Source organism: Callithrix jacchus, chromosome 4 (assembly GCF_049354715.1).
Source record: "Callithrix jacchus isolate 240 chromosome 4, calJac240_pri, whole genome shotgun sequence".
Classification (NCBI taxonomy): domain Eukaryota; kingdom Metazoa; phylum Chordata; class Mammalia; order Primates; family Cebidae; genus Callithrix; species Callithrix jacchus.
In genome coordinates this window covers 44473814-44497266 of record NC_133505.1, presented here as the reverse complement: position 1 = coordinate 44497266, position 23453 = coordinate 44473814, and the positions used below count along the sequence as shown (strand labels likewise).

The 23453-nt window shown below is 38.2% G+C and overlaps 1 long non-coding RNA gene across 3 annotated transcripts; it reads left to right on the top strand.

Annotated features, from left to right (window-relative positions):
- Positions 1 to 1775: 1775 nt before the first annotated feature.
- LOC144582133 (uncharacterized) lies at positions 1776 to 22915 on the top strand. 3 transcript variants are annotated; one of them, XR_013534192.1, is made up of 3 exons: positions 1776 to 1913; positions 6826 to 6916; positions 22812 to 22915. It is a non-coding gene; the product is annotated as an uncharacterized LOC144582133 (long non-coding RNA). The 3 variants fall into 3 exon arrangements; XR_013534194.1 differs by lacking the exon at positions 22812 to 22915 and adding an exon at positions 13849 to 13951; XR_013534193.1 differs by lacking the exon at positions 1776 to 1913 and adding an exon at positions 4501 to 4638.
- Positions 22916 to 23453: the final 538 nt, after the last annotated feature.

Sequence of the window (23453 nt, the reverse complement as noted above, 5' to 3'; positions counted from 1 at the left end):
ACATGCTTCTTCAAATGGCAGCAGCAAAAAGTAGAATGTACAAAAGGGAGAAAAGTCCCTTATAAAACTGTTAGATCCCATGATAAGTCACTCACTATCACAAGAACAGCATGAGGGTAACTACCCCATGATTCAGTTATCTCCCACTGGGTCCCTCCCCATGACACATGGGGATTATGGAAACTACAAGATGAGATTTGGGTGGGAACATAGCCAGATCACATCACACATAAAAAAGAAATATAGACTGGGTGCAGTAGCTCATGCTGTAATCTCAGTACCTTGAAAGGTCAAGGTGGAAGGATCACTTGAGGCCAGGAGTTCAAAACCAGACTGGACAACATAACCAGACCCTATCTCTAAATTTTTTTTAAAAAAATTAACCAGGCGTGGTAGTGCATGCCTGTAGTCTCAGCTTCTCAGGAGGCTGAGGTGGGAGGATCACTTAAGCCAGGAATTCAAGGTTATAGTGAGCCAATATTGTAAGCAGATCCTTCAAAGGATGGTGACCAAACCAGGCACATAGTTGGCATCTGGAGACTTGGATTTTAGGAGTGTTCTCCACCACTCTAACTGATAAGAGTGACTCCACTGGGAGAGGATTCATGGAAGCTTGGGCCTGGATTCCTCTGGACTTCACTCCATGTGTATTTTCCCTTGACTGATTTTGTACTATATCCTTTCAGTGTGTCACAGCCATGAGTACAGCTGTATACTGAGTCCTGTGATTCCTTCTAGCAAATCACTGGACTTGAGGATGATCTTGGGGATCCCAACACATATGTTGTAATTCAAATATCTCATTAAAATAATAGGGCTGGGTGCAGTGTCTCACACCTGTAATCCTAGTGCCTTGAGAGGCTGAGGCAGGCAGATTGCTTGAGCCCAGGAATTCAAGACCACCCTGGGAAACATGGTGAAACCCTGTCTCTACAAAAAAAAAAAAAAATCAGGCAGGCATGGTGGCACCCCACCTATAGTTCCAGCTACTTGGGAGGCTAAAGTGGGAGGATCAACTGAGTCCAGGAGATTAAGGCTACAGTAAGCCATGATGGCTCACTGTACTTCAGCTTGGGTGACAGGTCTTGTCTCAGACGAAATAAAAATAAATAAAATAAAATGATAAATTATAAAATATTAACTAATGTAGTTACAGGATGTGTGCACTAATGTAGTTACAGGATGTGTGCTTGCAAGCAACAAAAAATAATTCAAACAATCTAATTTTTTTTAAAGATGGGGTGCAGGCTGGGTGCGGTGGCTCACACCTGTAATCCCAGCACTTTAGGAGGCTGAGGCGGGTGGATCACGAGGTCAGGAATTCAAGACCAGCCTGGTCAATGTGGTGAAACCCCATCTCTACTAAAAGTACAAAAATTAGCTGGGTGTGGTGGCAGGTACCTGTAATCTCAGCTACTCGGGAGGCTGAGGCAGGAGGTTGCGGTGAGCCAAGATCGCGCCATTGAACTCCAGCCTCAGCAACAGGGTGAGACTCCAACTCAAACAAACAAAAAAAAAGACATTTAATGTATTTTTTCCCCCAGCTTTACTGAGATATAATTGACAAGTAAAAATTGTACATATTTAAGGTATACAATGTGATGTTTTGATATTTGTATACATTGTGAAATGATTACTAAAAGCCTGTCTCTGGCATATTTCACTTAGCATAATCTTCTCTACATTTGTTCTATCCAGTTAAGTCCACTGCTGAAGTTGACACAAAAGTAGCAGCAGAGGAGCTCCTGCAAGGGACTGACCAAACCATCCTGAGACGGAGAAAGTGAGGTTTCCAAAGAAAGAAGCATTAAGTGTCAGAATGATCTGTCCAAAGCACTAATTAGGGAAACTTACCTACAGAGTGCTTCAGCAGTCCTAATGATGGACAGTGAGAAAAAAGATGTTCTACCTAGGTATGTCAACAATGAAGAGGTTGGGTTATAAAGTTTATATGGAGGTTTAAGGAGTTTCGCTCAGGGCCAAGGCTATTTTCTACATATTTAGCAACATGTTGATGTTTCAGTGTTTTGGGCAAATCCTTAAAAAATTTTATCAGTTCATGGAGATGTTCAAGGTCCCAGCCTGGGTTCAAGCCTGCAGGAGAAAACATACAGCTGGCCAAGCCATAGGAATGGTCAAGGTATTCTGCCTCTTGAGTCAAAACAAAGGAAGAAAGCAGGGGAAACTGGGGACCCTAAAAGGTTCATCCATGTTGTCACAAATGACAGCATTTCCTCCTTTAAATTTTTTTAGAGACAGGGTCTTACTGTGTTGCCCAGGCTGGATTCATCTCCTGGGCTCAAGTGATCCTCCCATCTCAGCCCCCCAAGTAATTAGGACTACAAGTGTCAGCCACAACACCTGGCTATTTTTTTAAAAATTTTTTGTACACATGAGGTTGCCAAGACTAAACTCAAAAACTGAGCTCAAGCAATCCTTCCACTCCAGCTTCCCAAACTGCTGTATTGCAGGCATGAGCCATCATTCACGGTGGATTTCCTTCTGTTTAAGGCTGAATAATATTTCATTGTATGTGTTTATAATATTTTCTTTATCCATTCATCCATTGATGGAAACTTTGATTCCAAATCTTGGCCATTGTCAACAGTGTGGGAATGAACAGTGGAATGCAGATATCTCTTTGACATATGTCTTTTGTTTCACCTTGAAGAACTTTCTTTAGCATTTATAAGGCAGGTCTAGAGGTGATGAACTCCCTCAGCTTTTGTTTGTCTGGGAAAGTCTTTATATCTCCTTCGTTTGTGAAGGATAGCTTTGCTGGAGTTGGCAGTTTTTGTTGTTGTTTTCTTTCAGCACTTTGAATATATCATCTTAGTCTCTCCTGGCCTACAGAGTTTCTGCTGGGAAATGCACTCATGGTGTTACAGAGTTTCTTTGGATATGACAAGTCTTTTTCTTTTGCTCCTTTCAAAATTCTCTCTTCAGGAATTTGATTACAATGTGTCTCAGTAAAAATCTTTTTATGGGTCAGGCGCAGTGGCTTATGACTATAATCCCAGCACTTTGGGGGCTGAGGTTGGTAGATCATGAGGCCAAGAGATCAAGACCATCCTGGCCAACATGGTGAAACCCGATCTCTACTAAAAACACAAAAATTAGCTGGGCATGGTGGCATGTCCTGTAGTCCCAGCTACTTGGGAGGCTAAGGCAGGAGAATCACTTGAACATGAGAGGCGGAGGTTGCAGTGAGCCAACATGACACCACTACACTCCAGCCTGGTGACAGAACAAGACTCCATCTCAAAAAAAAAAAAAAAATCCTTTTGTGTTTAACTATTTGAGTTTTGGGGCAGATTAATCGACCTGGATGTTCATTTCCTTCTCCAGATTTGGGAAGCTCTCTCTCGTTATTTCTTTAAATATTATTTCTGTCCTTTTTTCCCTCTTCTTCTGGGAATCCCATAATATAGACATTGGTTCACTAGATAGTATCCCACCATGGGCTTTTTTCATTCTTTTCCATTCTTTTTTCTTTTTGTTTCCCTGGCTGAATAGTTTCAAATGTCCTATTTTTGAGCTCACAGATTTTTTTCTTCTGTTTGTTGGAATCTGCTATTGAAGCTGTCTATGAAATTTTTCAGTTCAGTCATTGTGTTTTTCAGCTCCAGAATTTGCTTGGTTCTTTTTATGGTTTCTATCTCTGTTGAACATCTCATTCATTTTCTTTATGTCTTGTTTTCCTGATTTTGCTTAGTTGTCTGTATTCTCTTGTATCTCACTGATCTTCTTTAAAATTATTATTTTTAATTTCTTTTCAGGCAGTTCATATATTTCTGCTTCTTTAGAGTTAGTTCTGGTGCTTTATTTTGTTAGTTTGGTGGTAGTGTCATGTTTTCCTGATTATTCTTGATTCTCATTGCCTTGTGTTGATGTCTGTACATTTGAAGAAGTAGGCATCTCTTCCAGTCTTTGCACACTGGCTTCAGCAGGGAAAGCCCTTCACCAGTCAGCTTGTTTAGAGATTCTGGGCAGGCCAGCTGGTGGGGCCTATGAGAAGACTTATTGCTGGAGTCCCTGGGCAGCATGGCTTAGTGCCTGAATCAGTGGGCAGGTAGGCCTGGTGCCTGGGTCTAATGGGACCAGCCAGAGACTGGGGTCCCCTGGATGTATATACTTTCATTATTGTCTCTCTCTCTCTCTCTCTCTCTCTCTCTCTCTCTCTCTCTCTCTCTCTTCCTCTCTCTTCCTCTCTCCCCCACCTCTCCAACTTTCAGCACAGTATTGGATAGAAAAAGTGAAATCCTTGTTTTACTTGTCTTGTTATTTATTTATTTATTTATTTATTTATTTATTTATTTCAGATAGGGTCTTGCTCTACTACCCAGGCTGGAGTGCACTGGTATGATCATGGCTCATTGCAGCCTTGACCTCCTAAGCTCAAGCAATCCTCCCATCTCAGCTTCCTGAGTATCTGGAACCACAGGTGCATGCCACCACACCTAGCTAAATTTTTGTATTTTTTGTAAAGACAGGGTCTCACTGTGTTGCCCAGTCTGGTTTTGAACTCCTGGACTCAAGCAATCCTCCTGCTTCAACCTCCCACCATGCCAAGCCCTGTTTGCACATTTAAAAGAATGCTTCTAACATTTCCCTATCAAGAATAATGTTTGTTGAAAGGTATGTTAGATACCCTCTAGTAAATTAAGGAAAATAATTTCTACTTTAAATTGTTGTATCATTACGGATGTTGAATTTTATCAAATGCTTTCTCTGCATTTATTAAGATTATAATTAGCTTTCTCCTTGTGATATTGTGAAGTATATATTTGGTCTTTAGTCTTATTTCTTGACATACATCCCTTAAAACCCTTGAAATCTCTGGAGGGGATTTCATGAGAAGGCTGCCATAATGATAATTGTTAAGGGAATGTTTTGTATGCTAGTGAGATGACTAGTGGCTGGCAGTTGATAAGATAGCTTCAGGATGAGGGCTGGTCACAGGAAAGACCAAGGCATGATTAAAGAGTTGAGATATTCAGCCCCACCTCCCAACATCTAAGAAGGGGAGAGAAGCTGAAGCTTAAGTTGATTACCAATGGCTAATGATTTAATCAAGCATGCATATGTAATGAAGCTTCCATAAAAACCCAAAAAGACTGGGTTTAGAGAGCTTCCAGATAGCTGAACATGTAGAGATTCCTGGAAAATAGCAGGCCTGGAGAGAGCATGGAAGCTCCATGTCCCTTCTCTCGTACCTTACCCTATGCATCTCTTTTACCTAGCTGTTATCTATATCCTTTGTAATATCTTTTTTAATAAATGGATAGATGTAAGTAAAGTGCTTCCCTGAGCTGAGGGAGCTGTTCTAGCAAATTAAGCAAACCCAAGGAGGGAGTCATGGGAACCCTCAATTTATAGTCAGTTGATCAGAAGCTCAGGTTGCACAATGTAAGCACAATCTATGATTGCAACTGGCATCTAAAGTAGAGAGGAGTCTTGTGGGACTGATCTCTTAACCTATGGGTAGAGAACTCTGGAACTCCAGATAGTATCAGAATCAAATAGAACTGAAAGACACTCAGATGATATCTGCTGTAGAACTGATTGCTTGCTTGATGTTTGGGTATAAACCCCTACACATCTGGAGGCACAGAAGTGTTCTGTGTTGTGAGGGCATAGTAGGAGAAACTGAGTTTGTTTTCTTCCATATCAAGCACCCCTTTAATTTGTTAATGTGAATAATTGTTTCTGTAATATTAAACCATTCTCTTAGCAATGGAAAATTCTGCTTACAAAAAATATATCTATTAAACTATTCTTGCATCCCTGGATTAGCCTAACTTTGTCATTATTTGTTACCTTTTTAAAATATCTTAATGATTTGGTTTGCTAATACTTTAATATTTTACATATAGGCTCCAAAGTGAGATTGTCTATAATTTGATTGTTTAGGTAATCAAGTTTTATTTATCTCATAAATGAGTTGGGAATATTTTCTTTTTTTCTATTTTCTGTAAGAGTTTGTATAAAATTGGAATAAACCGTTTCCTGAAAAGTTGGTAGAACTCACTGTCTTACTCTGTTCCTGCTGCTGGGACAAAATACCTGACAAAGGGTAATTTATGAAGAAATTTTTTTTCTCACAGTTCTGAGGGCCAGAAAGTCCAAGATCAGGGTGCCATCAGGTATGGTGTCTGGTGAGGATCTAGTCTCTGCTTTCAAGGTAGTGCCTTGTTGCTGCCTCCTTCAGGGGACGAACGCTGTGTCCTCACATAGCAGAAGAGATGAAAGGGCAAAAGGAACTGACTAGTTATTTGGACCCTTTTATAAAGTCACTAATCCCATTCACGAAGACTCTTCCTCATGAATTAATCATTACCTAAAGGGGTTACCCCTTTTCTAAATTATCCCCCGTGTTTTGACACAAAAGAATTACCTACCTCTTAGTACTATTACATTGGTGAGACTGTTTCAACATGAAACAACATGAGTTTTAGGGGACTTTCAGGTCATATAAATTATTTAATCCTGATGCCTTTATTGTAAGATTTTTACTAACTTCAATTTCTTTACTGGTCATAGGACTTATTTCTTCTTGAAGTATGTTTTCCTAGAATTTTGTTCATCTATGTTTAAAAAAATTTTTTTTATCTCTGCTCCATCTGTAGTTATGTCCTCCTTTGCATTACTAATAGTTTTTCTCCCTCTCTCTTCTCCCCCTGCCACCACAGTTTGTCAATTTTATTAGTTTCTCCCCTATATAAAAAGCTTTTGGATTTGTTGGTTCCTCAATTGTACTTTTAAAAATAATTTTAAAAAGTACCTTAATCTTTTAAAGTACCTCATTTTATTTTATTTTTATAGATGGTGTCTCCCTGTGTTGTCCAGACTGGACTCAGATTTCCGGGCTTTAATGATCCTCTTGCCTCAGCCTCCCAAGTAGTCAGGACAACAGGTATACACTACTGTGCCTGGTTATTGTATTTTCTTGATTGTTGCTTTAATAATTTTTATATGCTTCCTTTTACTTTCTTTGAGCTCATTCTTCATTTTCTCCTGTCTTCAGTTGGATGTCTAATTATGTAATTTTCAGGCTTTCTTAATTTAAAATATAAGCATAGAAAGCTATATAAGTTTACCTTGAATTACCATCATTTTGTTTCCCACATCTTGATACATAGTATTTTTATTATTGTTCATTTCTAAATATTTTTATACTTCTATTACAATTTCATCTTTGATTCAAATGTTGTTTCAGAAGTATGTTTAATTAAATTTTGAGATAATTATAGATTCACATTCAGCTGTAAGAAATAATAGAGATTCTGTGTACACTTGACCCAGTTTCTCTTAATTTGTAAAATTTCTCTCATTTGTAAAACTATAGAAAATATCACAATCAATTGACATTAATGAGAAATCAGCTGTTAGTTCTACTGAGGATCTCTTGTATGTGATGAATTACTTCTCTCTCACTGCTTTCAAGATTCTCTGTCCTTTGCTTTCAAAAATTTGATTATAATGTGTCTAGGTGCAAATCTTTTTGAGTTTATCATATTTTGAGTTTGCTGAGCTTCTTAAATGTATAGATTAATGTTTTTCATCAAATTTGAGGAGTTTTGGCCTTTTTTTCCTCCAGTATTCTTTTTGGGTCCCTCATCTATTTCTTTGATTTCCTTTGTGCCTGTGATAGTACACCTTCATGGTGTTTCACAGATGTCTGAAGCTCTGTTCATTTTCTTTATTCTTTTTCTCTCTGTTGGGGAATCTCAATTGACCTTTCTTCCAGTTTGCGTTTTCTTTCTTCTAGCTTGACTCTACTATTGAGCTCTTCCAGTGATTTTTTTCATTTCAGTTATTGTGCTTTTTAACTCTGGAATTTCTATTTGTTCCTCTTTTATAAAGTATCTTTTTTATCAATATTTTCTTTATAGTGAGACAGTATTCTCATGCTCTTCTTTAGTTCTCTAGATATGATTTCCTTTCCTTATTTGAATATATTTATACTATCTTATTTTAAATCTTTGTCTAGTAAATCCAGCATTGGGGCTTCCTGACAGTTTCTATTCATTGCTTCCCCCTTCCCTGGCCCCCACCAGCCCCAACTGTGTATAGGTTATTTTTCCTGTTTCTTTGCATGTCTTATAAGCTTTTATTGGAAACTAGATGTTTTAAATAATAAAATGTGGCAACTCTGGAAATCAGATTCCCCCTACTCCCCAGAATTTATTGTTTCAGTTGCTGTTGCTGCTGTTTGTCTAGTTACTTTCCTAAACTAATTCTGTAAAGTCTGTATTCTTTGTAATGTGTGTCCGCTATAGCCTCTGCTCAGTTAGCTTAGTGATCAGGTAATAAATGGACAGATATTTTTTTAAATGCTTTGAATTGATAAGTCTCCCAGCCTTTGCCAAAAGTCTCTGTGTGTGTTGGGACATATCCATAAAGCTACACCACACACTGGAAAACTCTGCTTTAGTCTTTACTTTCTTCTTGGGCAGACCCTCAAGGTCAGCCAATAGTGAGAGACTGAGGTCTTCTCAAACCTTTCCTGGGTACACACATAGTTCTGGGCAGGGACACACCTATACATGCCTGTGGTCTTCTGCATTTCCAGGAATATGATTAAGCTTTCCAAACACACTTATAAACTTCTTATTCCAGCTGGGCATGGTAGCCCATACCTTTAATCCCAGCACTTTGGGAGACTGAGGTGGGCAGATCATTTGAGGCCAGGAGTTCAAGACCAGCCTGGCCAACATGGCAAAACTCCGTCTCTACTAAAAATACAATAGTTGGGCATGGTGGTGTGTGCCTGTAATCCCAGCTACTCAGAAGTCTGAGGCAGGAGAATCACTTGAACCCAGAAGGGAGAGATTTGCAGTGAGCAAAAATTATGCCACTGCACTCCAGCCTGGGCAACAAAGCAAGACTCCATCTTAAAAAAGAAAAATCGTATTCCTCACTTTTTCCTTGTAATCTTTTTACCCCCAATTGTTATCACCTGAGGCACCTGAGATGTTAAACAATTGCCACTAATTGTTTTCAATAAACACTGCCGAGAAAAGGCTGTTCACAGTGAATGACCTCTGAGTCAGTTCCAATAAAAACCAGCTCTGAGAGCCCTTGTGGTTTCCAGGAAACTGCCAACAAGTCAAAGAATAACTCATAGAAGATGAGCATTTAGGGGAACTCCAAGCCCATCTGCTCCCTTCAGTGTCTGCTAGGTTGCTGGTTTTCCGGGTTACCGTGATTGCAAGGTTGTTGGTTTCCAAGGCTACCATTGAACTGCAGAAAGAGGGATGGCAATAGGACAAGTTAAACTGCCACAAAGCTTGCTCTTATGAGATTTAGCCTCTGTGTGTGTGTGTGTGTGTGTGTGTGTGTGTGTGTGTGTGAGAGAGAGAGAGAGAGAGAGAGAGAGAGAGAGAGAGAGAGAGAGAGAGAGAGAATGCTCCCCAGACTGTTGTGAGCCTTTGGTTAATTTTCAGAGTTCTAAAAATATTGATTTTAACGATTTTTGGCCAGTGCTATCATTGCTTTTCTGGAGAAATCAATTTTTGGCAGTCCTTACTCCACCAATCTGAATGCAGCTCCCATCATATTGACATTAATACAGTCAAGATACAGAACAATTCAATCAACACAAGGATCTCTTGTGTTTGTTCTTTTACAGCCATATGCGTTTCCTTCCTATAACTGTTTTAAGCCCTGGCAACTACTAATCTGTTCTCTATTTCTATAATTTTGTTATCTCAAGAATTATATAAATGGAACTATGCAGTATATAACCTTTTGGGCTTTTCTTAATTCAGCATGATTCCCTTGAGGTTTATCCAGATTATTACCTTGATTAATAATTTGTTATTATTGCTAAGGAGTAATCCATAATATGGATGTACCACTCTTTATTCACTGAAGAACATCTGAGTTGTTTCCGGTTTAAAGACTTAAGGATAAAGCTGCTATGAATATTCACATACAGGCTATTACATGAATATAAGTCTTTATTTCTCTGAGATAAATGCCAAGGAGTGCAATTGTTGAGTCATATGGCATTTACATATTTCATTTATTTAATTTTTTTAAACTGCCAATCTGTTTTTCAATTCAGCTCTACTATTTTACATTCCCATCAGCAATATATGAATGATTTGGTTTCTCTGCATACTTACCGGCATTTGATGTTGTTGAAATTCTTTATTTTAACTAGTTTGAGAGATATATGTTAATATTTTATTGTGGCTTTAATTTGCATTTATGTGATGGCTAATGATATTAAGCATCCCAATATGTGCTCATTTCCCATATAATTGGATTATTTTTTGCTGTTGAGTTTTGAGACTTCTTTGAAGAGTATATTCTGGATACTAGTCCTTTGTTGGATAAGTAGTTTTCTTCAGTTTTTAGCCTTTCTTTTAATTTTGTTAACAGGATTTCTGACAGACCAACAGTTTTTAATTTTTATAGAGTCCAATTTATCAATCTCTCCTTTTATGAATTATGTTTTGTTGTCAAGTCTAAGAAATTTTTGCTAGTGCTAGATCTCAAATATTTTCTCCTGTTTTTTTTTCTTAAAGTTTTGTAGTTTTATATGCTTTACACTAAGTATGTAATCTATTTTGAGTTAATATTTGTAGAAAGTATGAGACATGTCAAAGTTCATGGGTTTTCATTTGTTTTGCCTGTGGATCTTCAATTACTTCAGCACCATATGTTGAAAAGGCTTTTTGTCATTGAATTGGTTTTGCACCTTTGTCAAAAATCAGACATTTTTGTGTAGGCCTATTTTCTGTGTCAGGATACGGAACTCAGAAATAGACCTACATAAAAATTTCTAACTGATTTTTGACAAAGGTGCAAAACCAATTCAATGTATCCTGTTTCATTGTAACCATTCAATGTAACCTGTATCCTGTTGATACAGGATACAGATCTGTATCTATCCCTCTCCCAGTACCACACAGTCATGATTCGTGTAACTCTATAAAAAGTCTTAAAGTTGGGTGTACTGGTTTCCTCACTTTATTCTTTTTTCCAAATTATTCTGGCCATTCTAGTTCCTTTGTCTTTTTATATAAATTTGGGAATAATTTTCTACGTAAAATATGTATTTTACATAAAACCTTGATGGGATTTTAATACAAATTTTATTAAACCTATATAAGAATTTGGAGAGTATTGACATTTTTAGATGTTTTTAAATTTCTAAATACATAGTTTCTTCTTCCTTTTTTTTGAGATGGTGTCTCACTCTGTTACACAGGCTGGAGTGCAGTGGCACGATCTCAGCTCACTGCAACTTCTGCCTCCTGGGTTCAAGCAGTTCTTGTGTCTCAGCCTCTGAAGTAGCTGGGATTTCAGGCACATGCCACCATGCCTGGCTAATTTTTGTATTTTTAGTAGAAATGGGGTTTCACCATGTTGGCCAGGCTGGTCTTGAACTACTGACCTATGGTGATCCACCCACCTCAGCCTCCCAAAGTGCTGGGATTATAGGCATGAGCCACCACAGCCAGCCTTATTTCTTTATTATTAACATCTAACTTAATTCTAGTGAAAATTAAGTGTAGTCAGAGAATGTTATCAATAATATAGCAATTATTTGAAATTTGCTGATACTTTATGGGCTAGTATTTAATTTTTATAAATGTTCCACATGTGCTTGAAAAGAATGAATATTCCCTAATTTTTAGATGAAGAGTTCTATTGTGTTATATTGTGTGATCAAAAATTAATCTTTGGGAGGCCGAGACGGATGGATCACAAGGTCAAGAGATCGAGACCATCCTGGTCAACATGGTGAAACCCCATCTCTACTAAAAATACAAAAAATTAGCTGGGCATGGTGGCGCGTGCCTGTAATCCCAGCTACCCAGGAGGCTGAGAAGCAGGAGAATTGCCTGAACCCAGGAGGCGGAGGTTGCGGTGAGCCAAGATCGCACCATTGCACTCCAGCCTCTGGGTAACAAGAGCGAAACTCTGTCTCAAAAAAATAAAATAAAATAATTATGCCAACCTGGCCAGCATAGTGAAACCCCATCTCAACCAAAAAATACAAAAAGTAGCTAGGCATGGTGGCACTTGCCTATCAAAATCCAGCTACTTCTGAGGCTGAGGTGAAAGAATCACTGAAACCTGGAAGGCAGAGGTTGCAGTGAGCCAAGGTCGCACCACTGCACTCCAGCCTGGGTGACAGGGTGGACCCTGTCTCCAAAAACAAAACAAAATAAAACAAATTAATTGTGTTTTTCAAATCTTTTGTATTTTGTATTTTTTTAATCAATTTTTTTGTATAGTTGTAACTCCCTGGCATATTTATAAAATTATATAAAAAACTTCTCCCTACTAATGTTTTTGTCTTAAAATCCATTTTCTCTAATGTTTCTATAACTACCTCAGCTTTCTTTTATTAGTATTTATCTGGATTAGTCTTTTTCATCTTTTCATTTTCAACCTCTCTGTTGACTTGTTTTAAGTGAGCCGATTGTACAGCATATTATTGGACTTTTTAATTTCAAATTTCAGTATCTCTGTCCTAAATGGCACATTTAGCTCATTAACTTTATTGTAATTATGATATATCTGGCCTTATTTCCATCACCTTGCTTTGTGCTTTGTCCCCTTTTCACTATATTCCCCCCACCACACACATATACACATTTCTTGCCTCATTTTAGATTTTTGCCTCTCAATCAATCCTTCCTTCCTTTTCTTTCTTTTGCATGTATCTTCTCTCTATTGGTTTGGAAATTATACATTCTAATTTTATTCTTTTGTGGTTAAAATTAAAATTTTACCATGTGTACTTTAAAATGTCTTGAGCTAATCAAATCTGTAAGTCTTCTGAACAACATAGTCTTCCTCTGAGGTTCTGAATCTTCAGAGTCAACCAATTGCTGATTTAAAATATTTCAAAAAAATTTGGCCAGACTTTGTGGCTCACGCCTATAATCCCAGCACTTTGGGAGGCTGAGGCAGGTGGATCACCTGAGGTCAGGAATTCAAGACCAGCCTGGCCAACATGGTGAAACCCTGTCTCTACCAAAAATACAAAAAGTAGCCAGGCATGGTGGTGGGCACCTGTAATACCAGCTACTTGGGAGACTGAGGCACAAGAATCTCTTGAACTAAGGAGATGGAGGTTGCAGTGAGCCAAGATCATGCCACTGTACTCTAGCCTGGGCAACAGAGTTAGACCCTGTTAAAAAAAAATTAGGCCTCAGTAAACCTGATATTTAAAAAAAAAAAAAAAAGAAATTATATAATCACTTTTACATACCAAATATAAATAGTACAAGTGGGGAAGAGGATTTTAAAATTCATTAAAATGTATAAATACATACCCAACAAGGAAAGAAATATGGGAAGAGGTGACAGTTCCTATTCTGTAATTGCTTATGGGGCTGTGGTTGATACGTATAAATTTTTGTCTCTGTAATTTGTTTCATGTTCCCTTTGCCTTCACAGAGGAACTCAGTAAGTTGGAGTTTCTTACCAAACTCACCTCATAAGAATTACTTCCTTGGTAATTCTGTCCTTACAGGGATATAGCAGTCTTCCAGTAACTTTTTCCATTGGATGTGGTTGTTTAAGACCTGCTTCAGAGTAGCAGACCTGAGTTCTCTTAAGATTTTTCCATCCCAAGGTAGAGGCTACAATGAGCCATGACGGTATGGGTGAGAGAGTGAGACCCTATATAAAAATTTAAAAAAGATTTCCCCATCCTCACTATGAAGCAGCAACCTTCTTTCCCATGGTGGTCAAGATTATTCAGGATTAGTCATCCCAGTCATAATCATGACCTCCTTTTTTTTTTTTTTTTTTTTTGCTTGTGGTATAAGATCCCAAAATGACCAGCAGTGGAAACATTGTTTTGTCTTCTTATAGAAGCAGTTGTCTCTTGGATCCCCAAGTGCCAAGTCAACAGAGCCCCAAATCATGGAGAGCAGAAGCAACAATTTGATGAGTAATAAACACATTAGACTTAATCACGAAAGGTACTATCCCACTTCCACCCCATTGTTTCCATACCTGTATATTCTAATTACAGGAGAAGCAACACATATGCATACATTGGTTCATGATTCAGAACATATAATACATCCTGCATGCCAGTGCCCCAACCTCATGAGGTGTTGTCCCAGTTGGAGACACAACTGGCTCTTCAGCAGGGCCTCTGCTATTCTCTAAGGCAAGCTGTCAGACTAGGCATGGTGGGAGCATGTGTAACTTATATTCAGACAATAGCTTATTGTATCTTCAGCTATGGCTAGAGCCTCATTCTTTATTTTATACCTCTTATAGCCAATGCTAAAATGTTGCATAGCTAGGTAGCTGAGACAGTTCACAGTGGGCAGTTTTGATCTTAGCACTGTACATCCCCCAGATCCCTAGAGCAAGGCTAGAGCAGTTTTCCAAAATGAAAATAATCACTTGCTTATGAGACAATGGCTTTGCTCCATTACTCTACGGGCTTCTGCTGCAATTCCTATTGAGGCCTGCCACAGATTCCCTATGACATTCACAATTGCCACTCATTTATGGAAGACCATTGGATCCACTGGCTCATAAATGCTAGGCAAAGGAGCTTCCTATAAACTACTGCATTATTTCAGGAAACTTACGGCACCTCAACTTAGTGTAGTCCATTGTTAAGTGAACACCAGGGTGGGTCTGGGTTTTGGTTAACCAGCTGAGCAAATTGTTAGAACTATTTCCTGTTGCTAGCATAATGAATCCAAAAGCATAAGGACATCACATCAGAAAATTCAGTCCCAAACTAAAACTATATTCCTCCTCATTTGGTGGGTAGACACAGAATCCAGTTCTGCTATAAATGGGCAATATCCCTATACTTATTTTTGTGTATAAAGCTTTTCCTAGATTTGACTTGGACTTTTATCTCTAAAAGCCTACTGGGATTTGCCTTTAGTTAGGATTGTCTTTCTCTTGCAAAGAAAGGGGATAGATGGGTTTTCAAGTAGGGAAGAGACAGCTTCATCATGTAAGGGAGAAGAGACTGCTTCAGTGGGTAATTAAAGTGGAAGTGAATTAAAGTTGAAGCTAAACACAGGAGGGTAATTGAAATGACGATCCCTTCCACCCAAGTCCTATCACAAATAGCACAAAATATTTGTCTAAAAAGAATAGAATACAAAGTCTGGAGGCAGCTAGTGTGATGTTGGCACCTCACGAAAGCCCTCCTCATTCTGGAATTTGAGAACTTCATTGTAAAGCGAGATTCCTCCACCTTACCCAAAGCAATGCAGGTCTCCCATGTAGCTGGCCCTCAGTGAGATGTCCTCTTTTCTATTTTTACAATGTGAGTAGAAAACCAAAGATCACCAGACATTGAGAAAGGTCTATAGTATACAACTGGAAAATCAAAAGTAAAAAATAGAAAAAATATGACACCAGAGACAATTCAGGAAATACATTAAAAACAACGAATAATTTGTATTCTCAAAGATAGAGCTTTATTTAATTTAAAAAGGGTTGGAATATTATTAAACAGTAACAAAGAACAAGAAAGATTTCTTGAGAATTAAAAACATGATTTTAAGAAGATGATGGTAGCATAGTTTTATTAAAGCAGCTTAATTCTTAAAAACTGATTTTAAGAAGATGATGGTAGCGATTTTATTAAAGCAGCTTTATTAAGGTTCACTTGGTATGCAATTATCTGCTTATGTTTAAAGTATATAATTTATAAGCTTTGACATGTATATACCCATGAAATTGTCACAATCAAGATTATGAACATACAGTCACCTCCAGAAGTTTGCTCATGTCTTTTTGTAATTCCTTTCTTTTATTCCTTTGAATCCCTGACTGGCAACCAATTATATTCAAATGAAATGATACAGTATTACTCTGTTTTATCTGGCTTATTTCACTGAACATAATTATTTTGAGATTCATCCATATCATGTCATGTTTCAATCATTAATTTCTTTTTATTGCTTAGTGGTATTCAATCGTATGGTTATACCACAGTTTATTTATGCATTCACCTGTGGATACACATTTGGATTGTTTTCATATTTTGACCATTACAAATAAAGCTGCTATGAACATTCAAGAACAAGTATGGGGATATATTGCCTTTCTCTTGGATAAATTCCTAGCAGTGAAATGGCTGAATCATATGGCAGGCTTATGATCATTTTTTTAAAAAGAAACTTCCAAATTGTTTTCCAAAGCTGTTGTACCATTTTTACATCCCCATCAACAGTGAATGAGAGTTCTAACTTTTTTCCATCTTCACCAATACTTGGTATGGACAGTATTTTAAAAAACTTTTTAGGACAGGGTCTCTCACTCTGCTATCCAGGCTGGATTGCAGTGGTGTGATCATGGCTCACTGCAGCCTGGACACCTAGGCTCAAGTGATCCTCTGCCTCAGCCTCCTGAGTAGCTGGTACTACAGGCATGCACCACCATGCCTGGCTAATGAAAAAAAAATTGTAGAGACAGGGTCTCGTTATGTTGCCCACATTCGTCTCCAATTCCTGGACTCAAGCAATCCTCCCACCTTGGCTTCCCAAAGTGCTGGGATTATAGAAGTGAGCCATTACACCCAGCCAGTAATTTTTTTTTTTAAATTTTTTATTGTATTTTAGGTTTTGGGGTACATGAGCAGAGCAGCCAGTAATTTTTAATGGTTTAAAACAACTTTATTGAATTGTTACATAATTTACATATCACAAAATCCACTTATTTAAAATATACAATTCAATAACTTTTTAGCATGTTCACAGAGTTGTGCAATCAACATGACTACCTAATTTTTTGGTAAAAGCCTCATCTCCATTAGCATTCACTCCTTACTCTCTCCTCTCCCTGACTCCATCTCCCATCCTAGGCAATGTCTAATCCTCGCTTTCTGTCTCTAGATCTGCCTATTCTGGACATTTCATGTAAATTGCATCATATATGGTCTTTTGTGCTTGGCTTCTCTCACATAGCATACTGTTTTCAAGGCTCATCTATGTTGTTGCATGTATCAATATGTCATTCCTCTTTTAAACATTTTTTTAAATTTTGAAATAATTGGCCAGGTGTGGTGGCTCATGCCTGTAATCCCAGCACTTTGGGAGGCTGAGGCAGGCAGATCACCTGAGGTCAGGAGTTTGAGACCAGCTTGACCAACATGGTGAGGTCGGGAGTTCGAGACCAGTCTGACCAACTGTCTACTAAAAATACAAAAATTAGCTGGGTATCAGTATCCCTGTAATCCCAGCTGTAATCGCATGCCTGTAATCCCAGGTACTCGGGAGGCTGGGGCAGGGGAATCACTTGAACTAGGGAGGCAGAGGTTGCAGTGAGCCGAGATTGCACCATTGCACTCCAGCCTGGGCAACAGAGTGAGACTCTATCTCAAAATTAAAAAAAATTTTTTTAAACAATTATAGATTCACAGAAAATTGCAAAGATAGTACAGAGAGGTCTGGTGTAACTTTCATCCAGTTTCCCGCAGTGATTACATCTTAGATAATTATAGTGCAATATCAAAACCAGGAATTGATATTGGTAAAAATAAAATGGTGTGTACCATTTTATCACATGTTTGCATTCATATAACCACCACCACACCCAAGATACAGAACTATTCTATCACCATCATGCTCTTCCTCATTACTGCTCTGTCCAACATCCCTTAGCTCTGGCAACCACTAATCTGATTCTCATCTTCATAATTTTGTCATTTCAAGAATGTTATATAAATGGAATCACAGAATATGTGAAATTGGCATAATGAATTTCCCCTCATGTTCAAATAAAAACAGAGTAACTAGATAGTGAAACCAAAACCATGTAGATGATACTTATAACCAAACTAGGTGACAAACCCAGAAAATATCAAGGAGCAGGCCAAAACAACAGCCCCAAAACTACACAGTACCAGCATCTGTGTGAGAGGAAGCAGAGGAAAGATGGTGTTCCCGGGCGACCTGAGAAAATGAGAACCCCAAAGTGCTCCCAAAAAAGTATTACTGGAAAGTGAACTAGGGCTTTCTGAGAACAGCCACAGAAACCAGGAGGAGTTCTGCTCACTCCCCTAGCTGGCAAGTGTAAGGCCATCCCCAGAAAAGTCTGATAAGACTGTAGAAGTACAGTACCTTATTCTCATGAGACTGACCTCCCAAGACTTCCACATTGAGGAGAAACTGAGGAATGGAATTAAAATTGAGCAGGACAGGGACAATATCAGGACCAAAGAAAACAAGGAAGGGCAAAACAAAATTTGGAGGGACAGGGAGATAGAGCCAGAAAATCCCAGAAAGTAAGCTGCAATTTATTTGAACAGTACACAGAAACAGAAGAGAGAACTCTGTGAGGTTGGAAAAACCTCATCTGAACCATACTGCCTTCTAAAAGTTCAGAAAAACAAATCTCAGATAAAAATGAGTAGCAGAGGCTCAGTGCAGTGGCTCATGCCTGTAATCTTAGTGCTTTGGGGGGCCGAGGCAGGAGGATCACCTGAGGCCAGGAGTTCAAGACCAGCCTGGGTAACATAGCAAGGCCCTGTCTCTACCAAAAAAGCAAAAATCAGTTGGGCATGGTTGCATGCACCTGTAGCCCCAACCACTTGGGATCCAGGTGGGAGGATTGCTTGAGCCCAGGAAGCCCAGGAGTTCCAGAATACATTGAGCCATGATCATACCACTACATTTCAGCCTGGAAGCCTGGGTGACAGAGCAAGACTCTGTCTCAAAAAAAAAAAAAAAAAAAAAAAATGCAACAGAAAGTATCCAGATCAAAATGATACAAAATTATTATAATAAAAATGGAATAATATGTAGAATAACATGTCTACAACTAACAAACACATACCAGGATGAGCCTATACGATAGATCAAAACTGTAACTTGTTACTTTAAAACAAGCTAAAAGACATTAAAATAAAATAATACATGGGATAAAGAAAACCCTAAATCAGAATTAGAAAAACAGCATGAGTGACAAAATTCAGAAAATAATTAGGAATAAAAGATTGTTTCATAAATGAAAACCAAATTAAAAGAAACACAAGAGAGAATAAATACAACAGATGATGCTATAAGATGAAAAGAAATATAATTTGCAAACAAAAATATAAAAAAGGATTTGAGAGAAAATAGCCAATATCGAAGATATCTCCTCTTGAAGATAAAGAAGAGCCAACATATGTGTAATAAGAGTCCCAGGGTTTTAAAAAAATTAGAGAATAGAACAAGTACTAAAAACTATAATTCAACAAAATCTTTCTGATTTTTAAAAAATGATTTAAAGCTACATATTGAAAAAGACTTCTCCATCCTCCTCTTGCACCTCTTCCAACACATGTTCTGTGTGGTGTAATGCTGAACATTCTGAAATTCTAGGATCATGCTTTATTATTATTCCTCTGTGCCATTACTCAGTCAGTCCTATGCCTAAAATGTCTTTCACCATTTCTTCACTTGGCACCCTACAATGTGTCCTTCAAAACTCAATTCCAACATCACTTTCTCTATGATGTGTTACCTGAGTCCTCTTTCCCCGCCCCATCCACAGTTCTGGATTACATGCCTTCCTCTGTGCTTTTTTAACACTGTGTAAGTATGTTTTCAGAGCTGTGTCTATCATATCTTCACATATAAAACTGTAATTATGTGCTTTTTTTTTCATACCTTCCCCTGGAAAATTATGTGCTTATTGACTGTGTCCATTCCCTGTCCCTGACTGTAAGTATTCCAGGTCACAAACTTATCTTTTTTTTTTTTTTTTTAGATCCTCTTTATCTGTCACAATACTTAGCAATCTGTCACTGTAAAATGAGCAAAAGAGAATGAATTTCGTATAAGTTACTATTATAAAGGTGAAATAGCTTGACTCTCCCATTTGTTATGATTTAAGGAGGTATGAGAAGAGAGCATGTAAATTTACATGGCCACTATCATTATATCAGAAACACTTTTTGCCTTAATCTAGCAAATAATATTATTACAACATTTTATCAGAAAAAGGTATTAAATAAAAACACAAAATTATGATAACATATTCTCGATGATGGAGGAAAATGTATGCATAAGCCAAAAGAATGGATTTTTAAATTTTTATTTTTTCCATAAGTTATTGGGGTACAGGTGGTATTTAGTTACATGAGTAAGTTCTTTAGTGGGGATTTGTGAGATTTTGGTGCACCCATCACTGGAGCAGTATACATTGCATCATATTTGCAGTCTTTTATCCCTTGCCCCCCTCCCACTCTTTCCACCAAGTTCCCACAGTCCATTGTATTATTCTTAGGCCTCTGCATCCTCATAGCTTAGCTCACACATATCAGTGAGAACATACGATGTTTGGTTTTTCCATTCCTGAGTTACTTCACTTAGAATGATAGTCTCTAATCTCAACCAGGTCGCTGCAAATGCTGTTAATTCTTTCCTTTTTATGGCTGAGTATTCCGTCATATATATATACCACAATTTCTTTATCCACTCATTGATTGTTGGGCATTTGGGTTGGTTCCACAATTTTGCAATTGTGAATTGTGCTGCTATAAACATGTGTGTGAGTATCTTTTTAATATACTTATTCTTTTCCTCTGGGTAAATACCCAGTAGTGGGATTGCTGGATCAAACAGTAGTTCTACTTTTAGTTATTTAAGGAATCTCCACACTGTTGTCCATAGTGGCCATACTAGTTTACATTCCCACCAGTGGTGTAGCATGTTCCCCGTTCACTGCATCCATGCCAGCATCTGTTTTTTGTTTTGTTTTGTTTTTTGATCATGGCCGTTCTTGCAGGAGTAAGGTGGTATCACATTGTGGTTTTTGATTTGCATTTTCCTGATCATTAGTGATGCTGAGCACTTTTTCAGATGTTTGTATAGTTGTCTATCTTCTTTTGAGATTTGTCTGTTCATGTCCTTAGCCCACTTTTTGACAGGATTGTTTGATTTTTTTTCTTGCTAATTTGAGTTTGTTGTAGATTCTGGATATTAGTCATTTGTCAGATGTATAGATTGTGAAGATTTTCTCCCACTCTGTGGGTTGTCTGTTTACTCTGCTGACTGTGCCTTTTGCCGTGCAAAAGCTCTTTAGTTTAAGTTCCAACAATTTATGTTTGTCTTTATTGCATTTGCTTTTAGGTTCTTGATCATGAAATCCTTGACTAAGCCAAAGTCTAGAAGCATTTTTTCCCTTGTTATCTTCTAGAATTTTTGTAGTTTCAGGTCTTAGATTTAAGTCTTTAATCTGTCTTGAGTCAATTTTCGTATAAAGTGAGAAATGAGGATCAGTTTCATTCTCCTACATGGGGCTAGCCAGTTATCCCAGCACCATTTGTTGAAAAGGGTGTCCTTTCCCCACTTTATGTTTTTGTTTGTTTTGTCAAAGATCAGCTGGCTGTAAGTATTTGGATTTATTTCTTGGTTCTCAATTCTGTTTAGTTGGCGTATATGCCTATTTTTATACCAGTACCATGCTGTTTTGGTGACTGTGGCCTCATAGTATAATTTGAAATCAGGTAGTGTGATGCTTCCAGATTTGTTCTTTTTGCTTAGTCTTGCTTTGGCTATGCAGGCCCTTTTTTGGTTCCATATGAATTTTAGAAATATTTGGCATTGGTGTTTCTTTTCTTTCTTTTACTTTTTTTTTGGAGACAAGATCTCATTTTGTCACCCAGGCTGGAGTTTGGTGGCACAATTATAGCTCACTGCAATCTCAAACTCCTGGGCTCAAGCAATCCTCCAGCCTCAGCCTCTCAAGTAGCTGGGGACTACAGCACATGCTACCACACTTGCCTAACATTTGTATTTTTGTAGAGATGGGATCTCCCTGTGTTGCCCAGGCTGGTCTCAAACTCCTGGCCTCAAGCAAGCCTCACCTGCCTTGGCCTCCCAAAGTGCTAGGATGACAGGAGTGAGCAACTGTGCCCAGCCTGGAGAGGTGCTTTCACCTCTTCCCTGTTTCAGGCAGTCTTCAATGTGGTCCATATTAAAGTCCTGCCTCCTCCCTCATAAGGAAGCTTAGGAAGTCTTCATAACAAAATAATAGGTAAGGCGTAGATGGAAATCGGATATAGGGGGACCAGAAAAAATAAACCCTACTAGAACTAATAAGTGAATTTGAAAAATCTGTCAATGCAAAAGATGATAAATTATTGCATTGTTACTATAATTAATTAATAACCATTGACATTTAAAGCCACCCACTGTAATCTCCAACATTGTAAGGGAGTTGAGACACTGCAAGACCAGCAGGTTTTAGCTTCACCTTCTCAGTCATACTCAGAAGGCATGATGTCCTTGTGCAGACCCAAGGTCTTTCTCTCCACTGCACTCCCCAGGTGACTTGTGTGCGTGACAGCACAGCCAATACTTTTGATACCTGAGCAAATGGTGGAGCGAAATGCCAATCAATAATGTTGATGAGAAATGTTTACCAGATGCCTGATCAATCAATAATGAAGCAAAACAGAAACAGGAACAAAATGAAACAAAAATTAAGGTACAGGTAGTACATTGCCCGTTATTACTTGACTGGTGACCAGTCATGAGACCTTACCTCTCACATCCCACCGTGTTCAGCTGCAATTATGCTTTAAACTTTTACTCTCTCTGACGGTGTCCTTTAGTTAATATTGAGGATTTGGGTTTCTTATTTTCTTAATTATTCTTTTCAAGGTTAAAATCAAACATATTTAGACTAAGCTTCTCTATGTATATTTGCAAGACGCATTTTCTCACTCTGAAGCAGCCTGTCTTCAAAGCTGTAACCACACATCACACATGCCTCCAATTGTTCTTCCTGAAGCATGTTTTATTCTGTGTTTTTCTCTCTCTAGCGTATCTCCTCTGAATTTTCTTTTTATTTCCTAGGCCTTGTAGCATCACTCTGTTGTGTGTTGAATTGAAATCCTCAGCCCTAATACCTGTGGTTGTAACCTTATTTGGAAATAAGATCCTTGGAGACATGATCAAGTGAAGGTGAGGTCACACTGGAATAGGGTGGGCCCTAAATCCGATGACTGGTGTTCTTTTAAGGAGAAGGAGATTTGAAGACATACACACAGAGGGAAGACAGCCATGTGCAGACAGAGATTGGAGTGATGCAGCTATAAGCCAAGAAATGCTAGAATTGCCAGCAACCACCAGAAGGTAGGAAAAGGCAAGGAAGAATTCTTCCTCCCTTAGAGCCTTCAGAAGGAGCACAACTCTGCTGACATTTGACTTCAGAATTATGTGCTCCAGAACTGTGGGAGAATACATTTCAATTGTTTCAAGCCATCCAGTTTGTAGAGATTTGTCATAGCAGCTCTAGGAAACTCATACTCACTCTTCACCTCAACTTGTCTAAATTAAACATGTCAGACAGAAACACTATGAATGATTTAGTGGGTTATCTTTATAAGAAGCACACTTAGGCTGGGTGTGGTGACTCATGCCTGTAATCCCAGTACTTTGGGAGGCCAAGGCAAGCAGATCACTTGAGCTCAGGAGTTCAAGACCAGCCTAGGCAAA